Source organism: Spea bombifrons, chromosome 9, assembly GCF_027358695.1.
Source record: "Spea bombifrons isolate aSpeBom1 chromosome 9, aSpeBom1.2.pri, whole genome shotgun sequence".
NCBI classification, from domain to species: domain Eukaryota; kingdom Metazoa; phylum Chordata; class Amphibia; order Anura; family Pelobatidae; genus Spea; species Spea bombifrons.
This window is the reverse complement of record NC_071095.1, coordinates 23,167,767-23,190,157: the sequence shown is the minus strand read 5'-3', so window position 1 is coordinate 23,190,157 and position 22,391 is coordinate 23,167,767. Positions and strand designations below refer to the sequence as shown.

General features: G+C 47.7%; 3 long non-coding RNA genes and 1 pseudogene across 3 annotated transcripts; 2 read left to right on the top strand and 2 right to left on the bottom strand.

The window, feature by feature from the left end:
• Positions 1-1,049: 1,049 nt before the first annotated feature.
• LOC128504391 (ryanodine receptor 3-like) overlaps positions 1,050-22,391 on the bottom strand; it is a 35,206-nt pseudogene continuing 13,864 nt past the window's right edge.
• Positions 17,038-17,314, top strand: LOC128504963 (uncharacterized). Its single transcript, XR_008355514.1, has 2 exons — positions 17,038-17,180; positions 17,253-17,314. It is a non-coding gene; the product is annotated as an uncharacterized LOC128504963 (long non-coding RNA).
• Positions 17,992-18,764, top strand: LOC128504961 (uncharacterized). The gene is made up of 2 exons (XR_008355512.1): positions 17,992-18,152; positions 18,437-18,764. It is a non-coding gene; the product is annotated as an uncharacterized LOC128504961 (long non-coding RNA).
• On the bottom strand, positions 21,830-22,282 carry LOC128504962 (uncharacterized). Its single transcript, XR_008355513.1, has 2 exons — positions 22,222-22,282; positions 21,830-22,149 (listed from the first exon to the last, which is right to left on the bottom strand). It is a non-coding gene; the product is annotated as an uncharacterized LOC128504962 (long non-coding RNA).

Here is a 22,391-nt window from a genome sequence, read left to right as displayed (position 1 = left end):
ATGGTTAAGGCACTTAATCGATTGAGTTCAGGTCTGTCAAAATGTTAACAACAATGTTTCTCCATGTTATTTCTTTTTCCTTCAACTGCTTGTACAGAAGTTGTGGTGGGAGGTAAAGGTGATGCTGGGAACCCGTTCCACTTAACATTAAGGGGGTATGTAGAAGCGTTATTAAACAAACACTCGTCTACAGACACCAGACAAGCCAGAAGGCTTACTTTCCTCTCCGAAATGTCATGGCGCTGCCACAACCACAAGGGATTTCATCAGCAGCTTTACCCACCATAACTTCTGATGCTATGGTTGTTTTTGTGGACCTCCCAGCCTGGAGTATGAAGCCAGTATGACAACCTCCCGTTAAGAAGCATGAAGCAGCTGTCCACGAGCGGCGATCTGGCTATGGCATCTCTTTCCGAGTTTTGTGTAAAGGTTGTCCCGTATGGCGGGCAATGACCTTCAAGGGATCCGTGTATAAAGTAAGTGAAAATGGTAGAAACAGATAAAGTACAACAGCTATATATATTATTATTTATTGTATCAATCAATTCTCCTTGATTAGACTCTCGTATCTTACAAAGGTAAACAGCGTGTCCAGTTTGGAAGTGTGAACCATGGCTGTGTACAGTTGGGTGTTTGGGTTTGCTAACAGCAAACACCTAAGGCTGTAGCCGTTGTAACAATGGATCCTATTTTGTCAGGGTGGAGAGCACAACTTTTTTAGAGACAGACCACACAATGAACGTTGATAAATGTGGAGTCTGTGACTGGCGTAAGGTTCTTACAAGTGATGTCGTCAAAAGCCAATGGCAACTCTTTAAAAGATAGATAGATGGAAATACAAAGAAAGAAAAAGATGGGGGAAATCCTATGCATGCTGCTCCAGACACGGGATCCACTCTTAAGTGGCGGTTGAGTGAGTTTTCCTCTGTCTGTGAGGTGTGTGTTTATGTGACTGATGGATGGCATACTGGGTGTTGGTGTAAACGTGTGGCTCTAGGTCTTTTCTAGATTCATTCAGATATGGTGTAATAGTTTATCAGCGACGACTCAATACACGGCACTATGGTTGATTGTGTGTGGTAGTGCATTGGTTTCTTGATGATCTACTGTAGTGATTTGTGTTTGATGAGAGATGTAATTGCACATTAGTTAGGACATCCTTGATTGAAGGAAAGGACTCTGATCCAGACGAGCAGCAGCAGCTTGCGATGTGGTAGGGTAGTGTGTGTCCAGTAGTCGTCTCCCAGGGGATGTGAGTTGTGGCTTTGGGTGACTCTGTCATCCAAGCCGGTCTTTGTATTGTTTGCGGAAACAATCGCCGGCAGGGAAGAAGTCCCAGCAACGTTCCTAGTACATCTTCCATACGTAGGATTTCTAGAAAGGATATGAGTGGTGAGCTCGATGCATCCGTGAAATAATTGATACCCTATCATGGTGTTAATCTATGAGCAAGTGGGATTTGATCCATAAATTTGGTTGAACCCGAACCTCTAGTGGTTGAGCAGAGTGTAGCTGCTAAGTGAAATGCCAAGGTTATGTGAAATGTGCAGGATGAGGATATATTCTTTATGGCAAAAGAGGAGGGAGCAGATCAGGGCGTAGGCACTGCTATGTAAGTAAGTAAGTGGAATATATGCATGTACTAACAACAAACATGCAAACCTTCTGTAACATGGATTCACTCTAACAAACAAACAGCATACACTTACACACTGAGTCAAACAAACAAACAAACATCATGCATCGTCACGTATAGATATGTACATGCAGAGTAACACAATCAATCGCATTGTTATGAATGAGTGATAGATACTCTTCTTCCTAGTTTTCATTGTTATTTGAGAAATGTAATGACTCAATGAACGTGTTTGTACCTGACCAGTATGTTCTGTTTCATCCTTATTAATGATATACATGAGAAAGAATGTGGAAAACGCAAAAATGGAGAGATGATGATGATGATGATGATGATGTTTACGTAAACTGTGGAGTCTGGTAAATTGTGAGATAAGATGTCTGGATTGATGAGCACCGCTAGCGGTTAATGAGCTTTTGGGAAGGACTGTCTGTCTGCAGTCTAGGAGGTAGCGATGGATTATCTACATGCTGCAAGGAAAACTTTTATGTTGTTTGTCATCAGACAGACATTTGAGATAGATAGATAGATAGCTAGGTTTTTTTTTTTAGGGGTCTGTCTGGTTTAGTGAAAGTGTAGAAGGAAGGAGTAGGTTTGAGGAGTTTTTGAGCCGAGTGGGAAGGTTTGAATAATTTGACAGCTAAAGATGCAGATATTCCCTTTGAGCAGCGAATAAGATTGCAGTACACGGGCAGCACTCTCTGATGGACAGCGACAACTGTGACAATGGAAAGGCGGTTGTGAATTGAAAGAAACAGGTAGGTAGTGTCGTCTATGTGGAGTTTGTGTCATCCTGATTGCTGAGTGACATGTTTGTTGGTTAGTTTGCAGATAATAATATCTATCCTCTTAGTGGAGGATGTTGTGGGCAGTATGGTTTCATGGCTATGGAAGGAAAGAGGGAGCGAATGAGTGAGATGAGAGGTGAGTCCATGAGACATTTACAGATAGATAGATAGTGTGACGGAAGCCTCCATCACTGGGACCACTGGAGAGTCCTGACTGGCAGCCTCCTCCCTATTGACTATGGGCCCTGGGTTTGTAAAGATGTCTGTGGCTACCCCCGGCAGTATCATCTCATCACCGGTTGAGGGGATTATCTCCGGCAGACAGCCAGGATCTGCCACCAGGGAGTAACCGCCATTGTTTCAGTTTAATGTTGTATAAATCTGTCTCCCCCCCACCTGTTGTATGTTTAATCCCAATACTGCCCCTGTTGTCTCTGGGAGGCAGATTAAGGGGGCGGTTTGTGTCCCAATATCTTGTATTATGTTGATGTGTGTTTTGCTGGATATATCCAGTCCTGTGTGTGAGATATAAATGAGTCTTCGTTTGGTTTTACCCTACACTGAGTCTGGGCTAGTGACTGGGGAACCGGGGAAAGTGTGGTGTCCAGGGCTAAGGAAGCACAAGACAGCGGAGGTAGTCGGTCGGAGTAGCCAGCTCCGTGACATCGGTGGCAGCGGTGGGATTTTTTCTTAGTCTGAGGGGCAATTACTTTCTACCGGGATTGACCGACAGGACGGCAGACTTCGGTCGCCTTGACGAGGACATGGATGTGGTATCAGAATTCCAGGGGCTGCTGCGGGTCATCCTCTCCTGCCAATAGAACAATACCAGAATCTGAGGCAACTGGTTTGACGGTCACTATGGCAGAGGGCTGTTATATGCTGGGGTTAGTGTCTTCCAAGCTCCAAACAAAAGATTAGAGACCAGCGGGAACTACGGATGTCATTCCTGGGACAGCAACCCCAGGAGCAATGGGTATCCGAATTGGACAAGCTGGTCCAACAGGAGGTAGAGCTGGAACATCACTATAGGGCTCTGCAGTGGTATACAGAACAAGCATATTGGGGAACTGCGAAATAATGTTCTCCAGAGGGCTATGACTTTGGGGGCCCGGGATTATTATGGGATAGTCTTCAGGAGGACCCGGACTTCGGAAGTACAGCGGAGTGGCGGACTGAGGACATCCAGGATTTCAGGGAGTGAAAGTGGGAGTGGGAACTGGAGAAGGCGTATAAAAAACTGTTTGACTCAGTGTCCAGGGATTTTGTGGATGTTATTGAGTGGTCATCTGAGGATGTTGATCCAGGCAGGGTGGATGGGACTACGGTCTCCACCCCTGAGTCACAGGGATACTGGGCAGCTAATCCAGATCCGATACCAGAGCTATGTGACTTTACACCACAACTGGATCCAGAGATTGTGGATCTAATTGAGCTTACATCTGAGGATGTTGGTCATGGAGGGCTTGCCATTGGCTTCTCTTCCCAGGGAAAGGAAGAAAGTTTTCTGGGGATAGTGGATGGGACTTCAGTCTCCACTAGCACCCACCCAGCTTAAGAGCTAGCAACAGGGCAGAGCGCTGCTGGCTTGTGCCCTACACTTTCAATGGCTACAGGGATCCAGGGAGATGCGGCAGCTGGCTCATCTCCCCAGCGGCAGCTCACATGTCCGGCAGCGGAGGAACCGGTCCTCCCTCCCCAGCGGCAGGCCGACCCACAAGATTCCCTAACCCCAGGTGAACCGCTGGCAACCGGACAGAGCATCACTGGCCTCTGCCCAGCACCTACTAAAGTGGCAGGAATTCAGGGAGATACAGCGGCCAACCCGCCAACCCAGCAGAAGCAGGGAGGTGGAAGAGCCGGTCCATCTCCCCAGTGGCAGAACCTAATTCTGGGACCGGATCAACTTGACCTCCCTCCTCAACGGCAGCAGGAGCACCAGGGAGGGGATGCAGGAGGCATCCCTCCCCAGCGGTACCCGGGAGATGGTGCAGGATTTTGGGGAGGGTATTGATGGGCCAAATTAACCGACTGACTACGGAGTCAACCCGTTTGGGGTCTCATCCTGTGTCAGTCCAATTCGAAAGGGTGAGAATTGTGATGGAACCCTCTATCACTGGGGCCACTGGAGAGGCCTGACTGGCAGCCTCCTCCCTATCGACTATGGGCCCTGGGTTTGTAAAGGCTTCAGTGGCTACCCCCAGCAGTATCATCTCATCACTGGCTGAGGGGATTATCTCCAGCAGACAGCCAGGATCTGCCACCAGGGAGTGACCACCATTCTTTCAGTTTAATGTTGTATAAATCAGTCCCCCCCTCTATTGTATTGTTAATCCCGTTACTGCCCCCGTTGTCTCTGGGAGGCAGATTAAGGGGGCGGTTGGTGTTTTAATATCTTGTTTTATGTTAATGTGTGTTTTGCTGGATATATCCAGCCCTGTGTGTGAGAAATAAATGAGTCTTCGTTTGGTTTTACCCTAAACTGAGTCTCGGCTAGTGACTGGGGAACCGGGGACAGTGTGTTGACAAGACAGCGGAGGTAGTTGGTCGGACTAGCCAGCTCTGTGACAGTCACCCTAGGTCTGCGGTAGTGGAATTTGAAGATGGCCGCACGTCCGGCGGCCTTCTGACTGTAGGGCCCCCCCTCCGCTCTTCCTCTTCTGGCCGCCTGCGGTGGCGTGACGGACTAGGAAGCTGATTTAAAAAGATGGCCGCATATACTGTGGCATCTTCAATTCTATAGAGATGGAGCGCTCGCTTCCCCCTGGCCTCAACGGCACTTCTCAGCTCTGGTGTTGAGAGCTTGCTGTGGCTTATCGATGCAATGTTTTAAATGTGCAAAATAAGAACCCAGCCAAGAGCACGTTGGGCCTCCATTGCATAAGGATCCCCCTCCCTGTTGCTTAAGGTTTTGAATTTTCCCTCAGCCTCTTTTCCTGATTATATCTATTATCTTCCCTCCATATAGCACCTATCTCCCCCACTGCATTGGGGGGGGGCAGTGGCTGTAGTGGAGGGAATACAGGCTAGTAGTGGGCCCTCAACTGCAACCCCCCCTCTACTAGAAGCCTCTGTACTCCCCAGTTTTTGCATTTGATCGGTGGGAAGGCAGAAGGACGGGCCCACTATTATATTTTTTGCCCAGGGCCCACCAGACCCTTGAATTGGCGCGGGGGGGGGGTTGTTATATGGGGGTATAAGGCTTTTCTGGAGGCAGAGTGCCCCATGATATGCCTTTTAACTCCCTTTATTCCACCCTGCCTCTAGAAATGCCTTTTAACTCCCCTATATGCCACTCTGCCTCCATAAATGCATTTTAATCCCCTGTATGCCACTATGTCCCATTATATGCCCCTGGCATATAGGGGGTATAAGGTGTTTCTGGAGGCAGAGTGGCATAAAGGGGGTTAAAAGGCATATCATGGGGCAGAGTGGCATATAGGAGGGTTAAAAGTGGTTGGTCAGGACTAATTTTTCAGCAACCGCTTGGTGCCTCTCACTCGCCTCTGTGTTGGTTGCGCGCTGCGGCAGAGCAGGGAGATAGAGGCCTTGTGATGTCATTGCAGGACTTTTACAAGGTAAGTGAACTTCAAATGGTGGAGAGGGTAGATAGGGAGATGGGGGTGGTAGATAGTGAGGAGGGGGTAGAGGGTAGATAGTGAAGAAGGGGTAAATAGGGAGAAGGGCGGGAGAAGGGGGGAGAAGAGAGGGAGAGGGGGTAGATAGTGAGAAAGGAGGGTAGCAAGAATATTGAAATAAGGAGTCAGAATGAGAGAGTGAATGTATTGATGTGTGGCTGGATTGTGTGAATGAGTGAGGGAATGAATGAATCTGTGTAAATAGTTTGTGTGAAAGAATAAATGATTGTGTGAATGGAAGTCAATTAGTGAGTGACTGTAAAAGTGTTTGTGTGAATCCTAGGTGTATAATTGATTTGTGAAAAAGGCAAAGATGGTATAAGCAGGGTGTTTAAGCATTGGGGACCAAGATGGCATCGGCAGTGTGTTTATGGGAGAAAGATGGCATACGCTCTGCTGTTTGGGGAAAATGTTGATTCATTCTGGCCTGTTTGGGTGCTGGTCTGGTTTTATGTGTACAGTGTGGATGCTAGGGTTGGCTTTGGGGGTGTGCAAGCTGTGATCTATGCGTATAATTTAGGGGGGTTTACCTATAGCTTTTAATGCAGAGGTTTTTTATGTGAATTATAATTGTTTGATACCTGCAAATCTGTTTTGTGTGTTATTCAGGAGTGCTGTTGTCAAGAACAGCCCCGGAGGGAAAGAATTTGACAGAGGGGCAACATGAATGTAGTGTGGATGAGGTACCCATGGTCAGGCCTGTTTAAGGGGTTAAGGCGTGACTAAGCGAAAATTTTGGCACTGAAAGTGTTAAGTTGGTGGCATGTGCAGGGCCAGAAGGGAGGGGGTAATTACCTTCCCTGGGGGGTATATAAGGAAGGGTCGTGGCCTATAGGGGCAATCATTTTAAAGAATATTTGACCTTTTGTCTTGCAGGTTCCAGATGACTTCCAGTATGGAATGCTTGCTCCAAGAACTTCAGGAGGCTGCTGGGGGAGATGTGGAGTGGCTCTGGGAGTGGCTGTCCGGGGTCCTGTCCTCTTGGCTGGCTCCGGGACCTTCTTTTGCTTCTGGTTCGTCGAGGTCCGGCCGATCCAGGGTCTCCCGTCCTCCCGTCAGGCTGAGCCTGGAGGTGTCTGGCCGGAGAGTGTCTGCTGCGTCTCCGGCCCGCCCTGCGGCCCGTTCGGGGCCTACCAAGCGCCGGAGTTCCCGCCGGAGGTGCAGCCGCACCGTTCATCCCCGCCGCAGTCTCCATCCAGCTCCGGGGAGGAGCTGGGCGGCGCGGTTGAGAGCTCCGTTGCCGGTGTGTCCGAGTCGCGGCCTGGCTTGCGGGCCAGTGCGGGGACCCCGGGAGTGCTGGGTAGCTGCAGAGAGACTGGAGAGGCTGCTGCTGGTTGTCGCTCGGTTGCTCCACGCACTGAGACAGAGGATGATCTGCTGAACACTCTTGCTGCTTTCTGGTCCGGTGAATCTGCTGCACATTCTCCGGAGGCTATGCCTTCTACATCCACCGCTGGGGGCGCTGCATCTCAAGGTGAGCATTTGGTTCCATTAATTTCTCCTTTTTCTTTGCACTCTGCACCTGTTAGTGGGTTGGTTGGGAGTGGTTGGAGTTCTTCTGTTTTGCTGGGGAATTCGCCTGCGGTTTCTGGGGATAGCTCGGCGGTAGCGCTCCAATAGCTTTCAGTTTTTCGTGATGTGGTGGCGACATGTGGCGCAGGTGTGGGGGTCATGTGGTGCGCCTGGGGCTGGAGGTCTAGGGTTGAGGGTTCCGTCTAGGGTTGAGGGTTTATCTGCTCGGTCGCGTAACCTTAAGTCGGCGTTGGCCAACCCGGCTGTTGTTTCTGACAAGTTGCTTAAAGAGGTTCGGTTAGGTAGGATGGTGGGTCCGTTTCCTTCCACGTCTATCTTTGATTTACGGGTGTTCCCGTTGGGCCTGGTGCCCAAAAAGGAGCCGAACAAGTTTCGGTTGATCCATTATCTGTCGTGTCCCAAAGGGCAGTCGGTGAATGATGGTATGGACCCGGCTCTGTGTACGGTCTCTTCCGCGTCTTTTGACAGGGCGGCGCATTGGGTGAGGGTGTCTGGTAGGGGGGCGTTATTGGCAAAGGGTGATATTGAGGCTGCTTTCCGTCTCCTGCCTGTGCATCCGGACGGTTTTCATTTGTTGGGGTGTTTTTGGGGTGATGGGTTTTTTTGTTGACAGATGTCTCCCGATGGGTTGCTCCATTTCTTGCTCGTACTTTGAGAGGTTTAGCACGTTCCTGGAGTGGGTGGTTAGGGAAGTTGGGGGTCTCCCTTCCATTCTTCATTATTTAGAGGATTTTTTGTGTGTCGGTCCGGCGGGTTCTTCTCAGTGTGCGGTTTTGTTGGCCACAATGCAACAGGTGTTGCGTCTTTTTGGTGTCCCGTTGGCACCTGATGAGACTGAGGGGCCGTGTAGTTCCTTGTGTTTGTTGGGTATTGAAATCGGGGGACATGTCTTATTGGCTCCCTGAGGCAAAAGCGGTTGAGCTTGGTTTTTTTGATGCGAGTTTTTGGCGGCTGCACAAAGTCACTTTGCGGCAATTGCAGTCCTTGTTGGGAAAGTTGAATTTTGCGCGTCGGGTTATGCTGAGGGGTAGGGTTTTTTCGAGGCGTTTGTCATTAGCGTCTGCTGGTGTATCGGCCCCGCATCATTTTGTGCTGCTTACGAGATCCCTGAAGGAGGATCGAGAGGTGTGGGATTTGTTTGTGTGCGACTATAACGGCTGGACGTTGTGGATGGAGGAGCCGGTCATTAACGTGGACCTGGAGTTGTGGACGGATTCCGTGGGAGCGGTGGGGTTTGGTGCTTATTTTAGGGGTAGTTGGTGTGTGGGGAGCTGGCCGGCCGGCTGGGCTCGAGCAGGTTTAACTAAGAATTTAAGTTTCTTGGAGTTGTTTCCCATTTTGGTGGAGGTTTGGGGTGATGGGCTCGCTAATCGCCAGGTTCAGGTGATTTCTAACCTCACCTCTTCTTCGGTTCCCGTGTTGCGATTGTTGCGGCGCTTGGTGTTGCGTTGTCTTCAGCTCAATATGTGCCTCTGGGCTTCTCATGTTCCTGGTGTTGAGAATTGTATAGCTGACTCCCTTTGTCGTTTGCAGTGGGACCTTTTCTTCGCTTTGGCGCCCGGGGCAGACAAGGTGGGCACGGATTTTCCGGCTTGGATGCGGAGTCTGGGCGAGCTGGAGTAGAGGTCCTGCTGCAACGTTTCCTGGTCCCTTCCACGCGTGGTTTTTATGATCAGGTTTGGGGTGAATGGAGTGCTTTTTGGGCTGAGGCTTCCAGCTTGGAAGAGGGTCTCAGTAGGGCGGAGGGCCTGTTGCGGCTGGTGGGTTATTGGTTTAGTAGTGGGGTATCTGTTGCTGGTTTGGGTTCGCCGGATGGCAGCGCTGGCTTTCCATTTTAAGGCCGGGGGTGAGCCTGATTTCACGAAGCACTTCATGGTCCGTCAGGTTCTGCGGGGGTACCGGCGGGGTGCTGTTAGCCGGGATACTAGGAGGCCGGTTTCATACCCCCTGCTGTTGGATTTAGTGACGTTTCTAGACGGGGCTTGTGTGTCGCGGGAGGAGTTCTTGTTGTTTCGGCTGGGGTTTGTTCTCTCCTTTTTTGGTGCCTTCCGTATTGGCGAGCTTGTGAGCCCCAGCAAGTCTGTCCCTGGGGGCCTGATGTTTGATGATGTTTTGCTCTCCAGCAGGGGTGTTGTGTCGGGTCTTTGGAGGTCCAAGACGGACCAGGAGGGCAGGGGGCGTTTTATTGTTTTGCAGGCGCTACCCGGCTCTGCGGTTTGTCTGGAGGCTTATCTTGCGGTACGGCCTGGGGTTGGGGGGGCCTTTGCTTTTGCATATGGACGGTTCCCTTTTGTCTCGGTTCCAGTTTATTGCCTTGTTTAGCCTCTTGCTAGCCTCGGTTTGTCGGTTAGTGAGTTTGGGTCCCATTCCTTCCGGATTGGGGCGGCTACGGAAGCTGCGCGATGGGGGTTGCGGCAGGAGGTGATTATGAGGTTGGGTAGGTGGGAGTCTGTTTGGGTCGTATGTTGGTCCTCATTTTCTGTGATGTTTGGTTTTTTGACGGTTGTTTTTCTTTGTTTGTTTTTAGGAGCAGTTTGGATCCTGGGGCATTCTGGCTTGTCTGGTGTGTGTAGATGAGATCTGTGTAATAATGTTGCAACATAGGCCAAAGAAAGGAAATTTACCTTTTTGTGACGGTCCAATAGGTACGGAGCGGAGTTAAAGCAGCAGTATCGGAAAGAAGAACACAGTCTGCGGAAACTCGATCCATGCTGAATGTAATATGTTGTATCATGATATAGATATATCAATCACAATAGTTTCTGCTGTTATATTACCGACTGCGTTTGGATTTGCTGGGGGTCCGACTGAATGGTTCCTAATGCAGATATAGAGCAAACGACACCTCCGCTTGCTATGGAGCACAGCAAAGGGTATTGAGCTGATTTGTCTAAGTTATTATTATTCTCAGTGACATCATCGTGTATACAATGTAATGTATGTAATGCTAATTATTAATCTTTCAAGAACATTCTATGCTTTGTTGTAGAGTATAATATATGATTTTGGTTTGATTGGTAGTAGTTTAGGTGCGTGGTTGCTCCTTGTTGTATGCTTTTAACATTGGAGGTCTTTATGTTTATGCTTTCTGGCGCTCTGTGCGTGTCGAGTTGAACTGGATGGTTTCATTGTTTTCTCGTCTTTAGGAAGAGGTTCCTCATGATGTCCCTCAGTTGAAGGTAATGAACTCTTCAAGCTTAGCTCCAACTATCGGTAGTCATGTAGCTAAGGGGGCACCTGTGGGCTCCACGCAAGAAGAGTCACTTCCCCTGCTGAACCCGGGCAAAGATCACGGGGGGGCAACAACCACCCAGGATCCCACTTAGTCTGCACTCGACGAGGATCTGGAATTTCTGCTGGGTCTGGAAGCGCCGCTCACCGCTGAGGCAAGCGGCTAACCCACTGTGGGAGCAGAATGTGAGGAGAATGACCTGCAGGCGACACCCGAAGGACATGGTAAGTGAAAAAGTCTGGGACGTACATTCAGTCTTTGCCTGGTCTTTTTTTTTAATGCCTCTATGCTCCAGAGCACAAATCTCCAGTTTTCTCCAGGTGATGTGCGGGAAGCTCACAGCCAGCTTCAATGGGGGGTTCACGCAAGTAAGCGATGAAAGAATACCCCCCCTGCACACACTGGCTTGCTTATGCAGAAACAGCTCTTCCATTGGTTTTAATGGGAGCGCTTCAATGCCAGTGGGTGGCAAGAACTAGTGCAGGCCATGAAGGGTGGGATGCCCTGCGGCTCTCGAGGTCCACACACTGAATGTGTACTACGTCGCTTACAAAAAGTACTTGCGTGGTGAACCCGGTGATTGTCCCTTCCTAAGATGTGTGTGTGTGTGTTGTTTGTACCGAAGGCAGCTTTTTACACGCATGCACGCTTTGGTGTCTCCTTCATTAAAAAAGGCTGGATCTTTACAGCTGCCTGAACAGTTGTAGTTGTTATCCAATTTCCTCCAGAATTCTCAAGCACCGGATCGATGTATCGTACAGCGTGCAGCTGAAATCGCTAAAGCTCTACTCCCGGGAAGGTTTGTCGTATTGGAAGACACGACAACTTTGAGAATATGGCTCTCCAACACTTTGGTGGGCTTGTCATAGATGAGACGCAGTCAGCTCCATGTGTGTTTGTTTGTGAAACTACCTGTTGACCATAGAGCGTCAGCTCCTTTTAAAACGGAGACAGACGACAGGTAAAGATGCTAGCGACGCTGGTGTTCAGAGCTTGCTGTGGCTTACCGATGCAATGTTTTAAATGTGCAAAATAAGAACCCAGCCAAGAGCACATTGGGCCTCCATTGCATAAGGAGGGGGGGCAGTGGCTGTAGTGGAGGGATTAGAGGCTAGTAGTGGTTGCAACAGGGCTAGTGGGCCCTCAACTGCAACCCTCCCCTACTAGAAGCCTCTGTACTCCCCAGTTTTTGCATTTGATTGGTGGGAAGGCAGAAGGATGGGCCCACTATTATATTTTTTGCCCAGGGCCCACCAGAGCCTTGAATTGGCCCGGGGGGGAGGGTGTTATATGGGGGTATAAGGCTTTTCTGGAGGCAGAGTGCCCCATGATATGCCTTTTAACTGCCTTTATGCCACCCTGCCTGTAGAAATGCCTTTTAACCCCCCTATATGCCACTCTGCCTCCAGAAATGCATTTGAACCCCCTGTATGCCACTATGTCCCATGATATGCCCCCTGGCATATAGGGGGTATAAGGCGTTTCTGGAGGCAGAGTGGCATAAAGGGGGTTAAAAGGCATATCATGGGGCAGAGTGGCATATAGGAGGGTTAAAAGTGGTTGGTCAGGACTAATTTTTCAGCAACTGCTTGGTGCCTTTCACTCGCCTCTGTGTTGGTTGCGCGCTGTGGCAGAGCAGGGAGATAGAGGCCTCGTGATGTCATTGCAGGACTTTTACAAGGTAAGTGAACTTCAAATGGTGGAGAGTGTAGATAAGGAGATAGTGAGGAAGGGGTAGAGGGTAGATAGTGAGGAAGGGGTAGATAGGGAGAAGGGGGGGAGAAGGGAGGGAGAGGGGGTAGATAGTGAGAAAGGAGGTAGCAAGAGTATTGAAATAAAGAGTCAGAATGAGAGAGAGTGAATGTATTAATGTGTGGCTGGATTGTGAGAATGAGTGAGGGAATGAATGAATATGTGTTAATAGTTTGTGTGAAAGAATAAATGATTGTGTGAATGAAAGTGAATTAGTGAGTGACTGTAAAAGTGTTTGTGTGAATCCTAGGTGTATAATTGATTTGTGAAAAAGGCAAAGATGGTAAAAGCAGGGTGTTTCAGCATTGGGGACCAAGATGGCACAGGCAGTGTGTTTATGGGAGAAAGATGGCATACGCTCTGCTGTTTGGGGACAATGTTGACTCATTCTGGCCTGTTTGGGTGCTGGTCTGGTTTTATGTGTACAGTGTGGATGTGTCAGGGCTGGCTTTGGGGGTGTGCAAGCTGTGATCTATGCGTATAATTTAGGGGGGTTTACCTATAGCTTTTAATGCAGAGGTTTTTTATGTGAATTATAATTGTTTGATACCTGCAAATCTGTTTTGTGTGTTATTCAGGAGTGCTGTTGTCAAGAACAGCCCCGGAGGGAAAGAATTGGACAGAGGGGCAACATGAATGTAGTGTGGACGAGGTACCCATGGTCAGGCCTGTTTAAGGGGTTAAGGCGTGACTAAGCGAAAATTTTGGCACTGAAAGTGTTAAGTTGGTGGCACGTGCAGGGCCAGAAGGGAGGGGGTAATTACTCTCCCTTGGGGGTATATAAGGAAGGGTCGTGGCCTATAGGGGCAATCATTTTAAAGAAAATTTGACCTTTTGTCTTGCAGGTTCCAGATGACTTCCAGTATGGAATCCCTGCTCAAAGAACTTCAGGAGGCTGCCGGGGGAGATGTGGAGTGGCTCCGGGAGCGGCTGTCCGGGGTCATGTCCTCCTCGCCGGCTCCGGGACCTTCTTCTGCTCCTGGTTTGTCGAGGTCCGGCCTGCGGTTTCTGGGGATAGGTCGTCGGTAGTGCTCCAATTGCTTTCAGTTTTTGGTGATCTGGTGGCGACATGTGGTTTGGGGGGTCAGGGTGTGTTGCCGGCGCAGGTGTTGGGGGTCATGTGGTGTGCCTGGGGCTGGAGGTCTCAGTGCTTTGCGGAGTTGTAGTGTTGCACCGGCTGTTACTGGGGTGCCGTCTGGGGCTGGTAGCGCCGGCTCCTGTTACTGCTCCGGTTAGTGCTAGTAGCGTTTCTGCTGACCTGGCTGCTGGGGGTTTGCGCGCTGACATTGATTCTGTTCGGCTGGCTGACGCTGCCCGTGGAGAGGTGTATGTTTGTTTTGAGTCTCCTTTGGGTACGCATTTAAAGCAAGAAGTGTGGTACAAGATTTGGAAGGGGGAATATGTAGAAATATTTTGGCTCCTTCCTCTGGAGAAGTTCAATCTGGATAGGCCGTCTAAGAATAAGGCCATTAAAAAAAGAGAATGATGAGAAGCGGCGATACCATTTGATTCCTGGCACCTTTTCTAATTGGCTGCATGCTTTTGCAATTTTGGTCAGTGTCATTGGTGAGAAGGCGCCTGAGCATTGTTCTGGGTTATTTTGCTACCTTGACTCGATTGTGGAAGCGTATCGGGTTTATGGTGGGCAAGCGTGGTTGCGGTATGATGAGCAATTCTGTCAGCTCATGGCGGTGCGTCCTGGGGTCCGTTGGGACAATAAAGATATAGCGCTGTGGCTGCGCGTTATGACGCCGGGTCGTCCTAGGTCTCAGCCTTTTCAGATGGGAGCCGGCACTCCCAGAACAGTCCCAGTACAGAAAGGGTACTGCTGGAAGTTTAATGAGGGGCAGTGCAAGTGGGGCACATTGTGTTGCTTTAAGCAGGAATGCTCTGGCTGTAGTGGCGCACACCTGCTTACTAAGTGCCTCAAGCGGCAAAAAGGATGAAAAGGCCGGTGCTGGAAAAAGGGGAGACTCCGGTGTGGCTGGAGATGATGCTGCCCAGTTGCTGGAGGAGGGTTTTCGGGAAGGTTTTGGCATTCCGTCTAGGGTTGAGGGTTTATCTACTCGGTCGCGTAACCTTAAGTCGGCGTTGGCCAACCCGGCTGTTGTTTCTGACAAGTTGCTTAAAGAGGTTCGGTTGGGTAGGATGGCGGGTCTGTTTCTTTCCCCCCCCCATCCCTGATTTACGGGTGTACCCGTTGGGCCTGGTGCCCAAAAAGGAGCCGAACAAGTTTCGGTTGATCCATCATCTGTCGTGTCCCAAAGGGCAGTCGGTGAATGATGGTATGGACCCGGCTCTGTGTACGGTCTCTTACGCGTCTTTTGACAGGGCGGCGCATTGGGTGAGGGTGTCTGGTAGGGGGCGTTGTTGGCAAAGGTTGATATTGAGGCTGCTTTCCGTCTCCTGCCTGTGCATCCGGACGGTTTTCATTTGTTGGGGTGTTTTTGGGGTGATGGGTTTTTTGTTGACAGATGTCTCCCGATGGGTTGCTCCATTTCTTGCTCGTACTTTGAGAAGTTTAGCACGTTCCTGGAGTGAGTGGTTAGGGAAGTTGCGGGTCTCCCTTCCATTCTTCATTATTTAGAGGATTTTTTGTGTGTCGGTCCGGCGGGTTCTTCTCAGTGTGCGGTTTTGTTGGCCACAATGCAACAGGTGGCGCGTCTTTTTGGTGTCCCGTTGGCACCTGATAAAACTGAGGGGCCGTGTAGTTCCTTGTGTTTGTTGGGTATTGAAATGGGGGGACATGTCTTATCGGCTCCCTGAGGCAAAAGCGGTTGAGCTTGGTTTTTTGGTTGCGAGTTTTCGGCGGCTGCACAAGGTCACTTTGCGGCAGTTGCAGTCCTTGTTGGGAAAGTTGAATTTTGCGTCTCGGGTTATGCCGACGGGCAGGGTTTTTTCGAGGCGTTTGTCTTTAGCGACTGCTGGTGTATCGGCCATGCATCATTTTTTGTGGCTTACGAGATCCCTGAAGGAGGATCTGGAGGTGTGGGATTTGTTTCTGGGGGACTATAACGGTCGGACGTTGTGGATGGAGGAGCCGGTCACTAACGTGGACCTGGAGTTGTGGACGGATTCCGCGGGAGTGGTGGGGTTGGGTGCTTATTTTAGGGGTAGTTGGTGTGTGGGGAGCTGGCCGGCCTGCTGGGCTCGAGTGGGTTTAAGTAAGAATTGAAGTTTCTTGGAGTTGTGTCCCATTTTGGTGGCGGTGGAGGTTTGGGGTGATGGGCTTGCTAATCGCCAGGTTGGTTTTTGGTGTGACAACCTTGGGGTGGTTCAGGCGATTTCTAACCTCACCTCTTCCTCGGTTCCCGCTTTGCGATTGTTGCGGCGCTTGGTGTTGCGTTGTCTTCAGCTCAATATGTGTCTCTGGGCTTCTCATGTTCTTGGTGTTGACAATTGTATAGCTGACTCCCTTTGTCGTTTGCAGTGGGACCGATTGTTCGCTTTGGTGTCCGGGGCAGACAAGGTGGGCACGGATTTTCCGGCTTGGATGCGGAGTCTGGGCGAGCTGGAGTAGAGGTCCTTCTGCAACGTTGCCTGGTCCCTTCCACGTGTGTTTTTTACGATCAGGTTTGGGGTGAATGGAGTGCTTTTTGGGCTGAGGTTTCCAGCTTGGAAGAGGGTCTCAGTAGGGCGGAGGGCCTGTTGCGGCTGGTGGGTTATTGGTTTAGTAGTGGGGTATCTGTTGCTGGTTTGGGTCGCCGGATGGCGGCGCTGGTTTTCCATTGTAAGGCCGGGGGTGAGCCTGATTTCACGAAGCACTTCATGGTCCATCAGGCTCTGCGGGGGTACCGGCGGGGTGCTGTTAGCCGGGTTACTAGGAGGCCGGTTTCATACCCCCTGCTGTTGGATTTGGTGACGTTTCTGGATGGGGCTTGTGTGTCGCAGGAGGAGTTCTTGTTGTTTAGGCTGGCGTTTGTTCTCTCCTTTTTTGGTGCCTTCCGTATTGGCGAGCTAGTGAGTCCCAGCAAGTCTGTCCCTGGGGGCCTGATGTTTGATGATGTTTTGCTCTCCAGCGGGGGTGTCTGGTAGGGTCTTCGGAGGTCCAAGACGGACCAGGAGGGCAGGGGGCGTTTTATTGTTTTGAAGGCGCTACCCGGCTCTGCGGTTTGTCCGCATGGCTGTCTGGAGGCTTATCTTGCGGTACGGTCTCGGGTTGGGGGGGCCTTTGCTTTTGCATATGGACGGTTCCCCTTTGTCTTGGTTCCAGTTTATTGCCTTGTTTAGGTGGGCTCTTGCGAGTCTCGGTTTGTCGGTTAGTGAGTTTGGGTTCCATTACTTCTGGATTCGGGTGACTATGGAAGCTGCGCGATGGGGGTTTGCGTCAGGAGGTGATTGTGACGTTGGGTAGGTGGGAGTGTAGCCGTTTTGGGTCATATGTTGGTCCTCATTTTCTGTGATGTTTTGTTTTTTGACGGTTGTTTTTCTTTTAGGAGCAGTTTGGATCCTGGGGCATTCTGGCTTGTCTGGAAAATTTTCATGTTGTTTGTCATCTGACGAGAGATGCAGCGAATAAGATTGCAGTACACGGGCAGCACTCTCTGATGGACAGCAACAACTGTGACAACGGAAAGGTGGTTGTGAAAAGAAAGTAACAGGTAGGTAGTGTTGTCTATGTGGATTTTGTGTGGTCATCTTGATTGCTGAGTGACATGTTTGTTGTTGGTTAGTTGACAGATAATATCTATTTTCTTGGGGCGAAGATGTTGTGGGCAGTATGGTTTCATGGCAATGGAAGGAAAAAGGGAGTGAATCATTGAGATGTGAGGTAAGTCCATGAGATATTTCCAATGATGTTCTTCTCTGTGTATTTGTTTGGATAGGTCAGCGTAGATGAATGCCTCTAGTTGACGTAGTTACAGGTGTGTGTGCAATCTTCAGATTTTGTTTGTTTACCTCTTTACAAGCGCATGTAACTAAGTAATTAAGATTTGACTCTTAACATGTTATATAGGAGTTGTTTGTTTGTTTACATCATAATACTAGTTATTTGTATGTATGATGATGATATGCCATGGGAATGAGCATACAATTAATTGACAAGCAATAGCTTTTGTTTATTTCATAATAAATAACAATAGTAATGAATGTGTTTGATGTGGAGGAAGAGCTTGTGAGTTATGTGATATATGTATTGATTTGATTTACTTAGGTTCCAAAAGCAGGGGTTCTCGTACTGCGGCCCTCCAGCTGCTGCAGGACTACATCTCCCATAATGCTCCTGTGAGTATATGGGAGAGAGTGCGCTGTCCCTTTAACTGTGTGGGGTGTGGTGCTTCCATGGAGCCTAGGGTTGTTGATTGGTGGGCGGGGTTTAGCCCAGGTGCGACTGCTCGTTGGCCTGGCCGACCAATGGGGTTGGGTTTCCTGCCCTATATCCTGGAGGAAGTGACTTGGTAGAGCTTGCTTGGTTGTAGAGCTGCTCGGTGTAGGAGCTGCTTAGTCTTGTGGAGCTGCGTGTCGAAGTGGAGTCGTGTCAAAGTGGACTCGGGTGGACGAGTTTGGACAGAGTTCGGATCAGAGAGCGGAACGGAGAGCGGACAGACCAATCACACCAGAAATACGCACAGGTAAGGAGGCACCCCCGTACCCCCTAAGCCTCACCTACCTCCACAAACCCTCTAAAACCCACGCTCCCGGTAATCCCACGTATCATGCTATAAACTCTATCACCGCTTTCACTGCACCTCCCCACCTTCGTTCCTCTCCCTACCTTCCACAAAACTGCACCTAAATCCCTTTATCTCTGCCTCCGTTCCCTCACAATCTCTACCTCAAACTCAACTCTCAAAAACACAAAAAAACCTCTCTCAAAACCCAATTGCTCAAGGAAACGTACAACATTCCTTTCCAGTACTCCCGACCATCAATCAATCAATCAACAGCTGCAACGCATCATCGGAACCAGATCAACTCAGCCCCACCCGACCGTCCTCTCCAATTCTAACACTTCCCCCGCCGACTGCATTGTAAACTGACAAGAGCGGAGCCCTTTGCGCCACATTGTTATTGTATATATGATGTATTTCTACATTGCTTTTCTCACCCCAACAACTCTACACAATCTACAAGCACACTATCAATAAATGTTAATCTTACTGTGTCTCCATTGGGGGGGATGTGTGTCAGTCTGGGTATATATATAATAAAAGTCTCTGCCTTTCAGTCAGCATCTACCTGGAGCTCTTAGTATGCGTCTTCCTCAACATACCCAGACACACACACACACACACACATCCATATTCCTTGAATCCATCAACTGTTTCCAGGTAGCAAATTGTCATCAATCAATCAACATGGCTGCCTCTCTCCTGCAACTTCTCCATTACAGCTGAGTAAAGAAATATTACAGCAGACCATGCAGTTGGACCTTCCCATCTACAGCCGCACAGTGCGCCAATAGCACCCACTGGTACATTACAAGACAATGAGTGTATCTATCTCTGTGTGTGTGTACACCATGCAGTCCATTAACACCACGCCACACTACACAAATCATGAGATGACATTCATTGATAAATACAGTCAGTCAATGATCTAAACACAGCATATCATAAATGCTGACACATTGGCCACCAGAGAGAGACGACATATATCAATCACTTACATGTGATCACCACCCCATCTTAAGCTGAGTCAAGGTAATAAATAAATATATATATATATATATAAAAAGATAGATGGATATAGATAGATAGATATAGATATATATATAGATAGATATAGATATATATATATATAGATATATATATATATAGATTTAGATATATATAGATATAGATATATAGATATATATATATATATATATAGATATATAGATATATAGATATATATATATAGATAGAGATAGATGATATATAGAGAGATATATAGATATATATATATATATATATATAGATATATATTTATACATATATATATAGATATACATATATTTATACATATATAGATATAGATATACATAGAGATATATATAGATAGATGATATATAGAGAGATGATATATATATAGATAGATATAGATAAATAGATATATAGATATATATTTATACACATATATATAGATAGATAGATAGATGATATACATATAGATAGATATAGATATAGATATATTTATACATATATAGATATACATAGAGATATATATAGATCGATCAATAGATAGATATATAGATATATATATAGATAGAGATAGATAAATAGAGATATAGATATATATATATATAGATAGAGATAGATGATGATATATAGAGAGATATATAGATATATCTATATATAGATATATATTTATACATATATATATAGATAGATAGATGATATACATATATAGATATAGATAGAGATAGAGATAGATATAGATAGATGATATATAGAGAGATATATATATATATATATAGATAGAGATAGATATATATAGATCGATCAATAGATAGATATATATATATCTATATATAGAGATAGATAAATAGAGATATATAGATAGAGATAGATGATATATAGAGAGATATATAGATATATATATAGATATATATTTATACATATATATATATATATAGAGATATACATATAGATAGATATATTTATACATATATAGATAGATGATATATAGAGAGATATATATATAGATATAGATATATATAGATTGATATATAGATATAAATAGAGATATATATATATATAGAGATATATAGATAGATATAGATAGATAGATATAGATAGATAGATACAGATAGATATAGATATAGATAGATAGATATATCTATATATATATATATATAGATATATAGAGATATCTATATATATATATAGATATATCTATCTATATATATATCTATATCTTATTATAACTAACTAAACTAACTCTCAGTTACTTAGATCAACAAACTAACTATTCAAGTTATACTCCAGCCCCCTTCAAGACATTTATGTTTGTTGGTTTGTTGTTTGTTTGTTATCTGATCATACCTACAGTTTTCTATCCGAAAATGCAGAGGAATTCCAAAATGGACATCTATTTCGTCACACAACCCATCCTCAGCTATGCCGCTGTATTTTGTTCAATGAAAAGCATCAAAGTATATTGGAATCAACAATCCTCTACCCTGAGGCTATATGGCCAAGTGGCCTATCCCTTCAACCTACTATTTCAGAGTTGTACCTCCATATCATCTCAGACTTGCTCTTGTTGATCTCTGCAATATTTTTACTCCACTCTGGCCCCTCCCCGTACTCCACTCTGGCCCCTCCCCCTCCCGTGCTCCACTCTGCCTCCTCCCCCTCCCCCACTCCACTCTGGCCCCTCCCCCTCCCATACTCCACTCTGGCCCCTCCCATACTCCACTCTGGCCCCTCCACCGTACTCCACTCTGCCTCCTCCCCCTCCCGTGCTCCATTCTGGCCCCTCCCCCACTCCACTCTGGCCCCTCCCCTTCCCGTGCTCCACTCTGCCTCCTCCCCCTCCCGTACTCCACTCTGCCTCCTCTCCCGTACTCCACTCTGCCTCCTCTCCCATACTCCACTCTGGCCCCTCCACCGTGCTCCACTCTGGCCTCCTCCCCCTCCCGTGCTCCACTCTGCCTCCTCTCCCATACTCCACTCTGGCCCCTCCACCGTACTCCACTCTAGCCTCCTCCCCCTCCCCCACTCCACTCTGGCCCCTCCCCCTCCCATACTCCACTCTGGCTCCTCCCCCTCCCATACTCCACTCTGCCTCCTCCCCCCTCCCATACGCCACTCTGCCTCCTCCCCCTCACATACATCACTTTGCCTCCTCCTCCCACTTTGCCATATACCACTTTGCCTCCTCTCCTCTCCCATACAACTCTGGCCCCTCCCCCTCCCATACTCCACTCTGGCTCCTCCCCCTCCCATACTCCACTCTGCCTCATCCTCCCCTAAAATACTCCACTCTGCCTCCTGTCAGCAACAGATCTTCACTAGACACCAGGGAGCCGGGTAGAGAGGCAAAACCCTCTAAAAAAAAAAAACATTTGGACGTGCATCACAGCTGGCAACAATCAACCAATTACCATATTTGCTCCATTATAACACAACCCCCCCCCAAATCGCAATCCCTGCCTCCGTTCCCTCAGACTTACTCACTGTGGAAATATTTCGCCCCTCCTCATACGGGGGACACCTCTCCTGAGCCAAAAGCCTCCCGGGAGCTCTTGAGTAAATCTGCAGAACCTTCAGAGCGGCAGCACAGATATCTGAGAGAAGTAAATAATTCAGACACACACAAGGTGTTCGTTCTCAGTCACTTCTCAATTTATTCATTGTTGCGAGCGGGTTTAAATACTATTACAGGGGGACTGCTACAAAACCATTCCCAAAGAAAAATGATACACTCAGTGTCACGGTCAGGACTACTTGCCAAGCCGTGACTGTGTGGAGGGCATGGGCATAAAGGGGTTAATAGCACCAGGCCTCTGGATTTACTAACTTGACCCCTTAACAAGTCATAAGCTATACCAAATTAACCCCCAAATCCTGCCTGTATCCCCCCAGGTAGTCTGCCACCACTCACGATTTTGATACCGGATTCGTGAGAAATCCAAGCTAGAACCTTTATCTCTATATATATATATATATATATATATATATATATATATATATCAACCCACCCCGGGCAAACAACACATATATATATATATATATATATATATATCTCCAGTAGAACTTAATAACAATATGGTAACGTGGTATCCTCTCTTAGGGTTCGTGGATATCGATAATAGAGCCCAAACACAGACTTAAATTATGAATATTTTAATAACAGAAATACTAAGATTACACAGTGCCTGAATT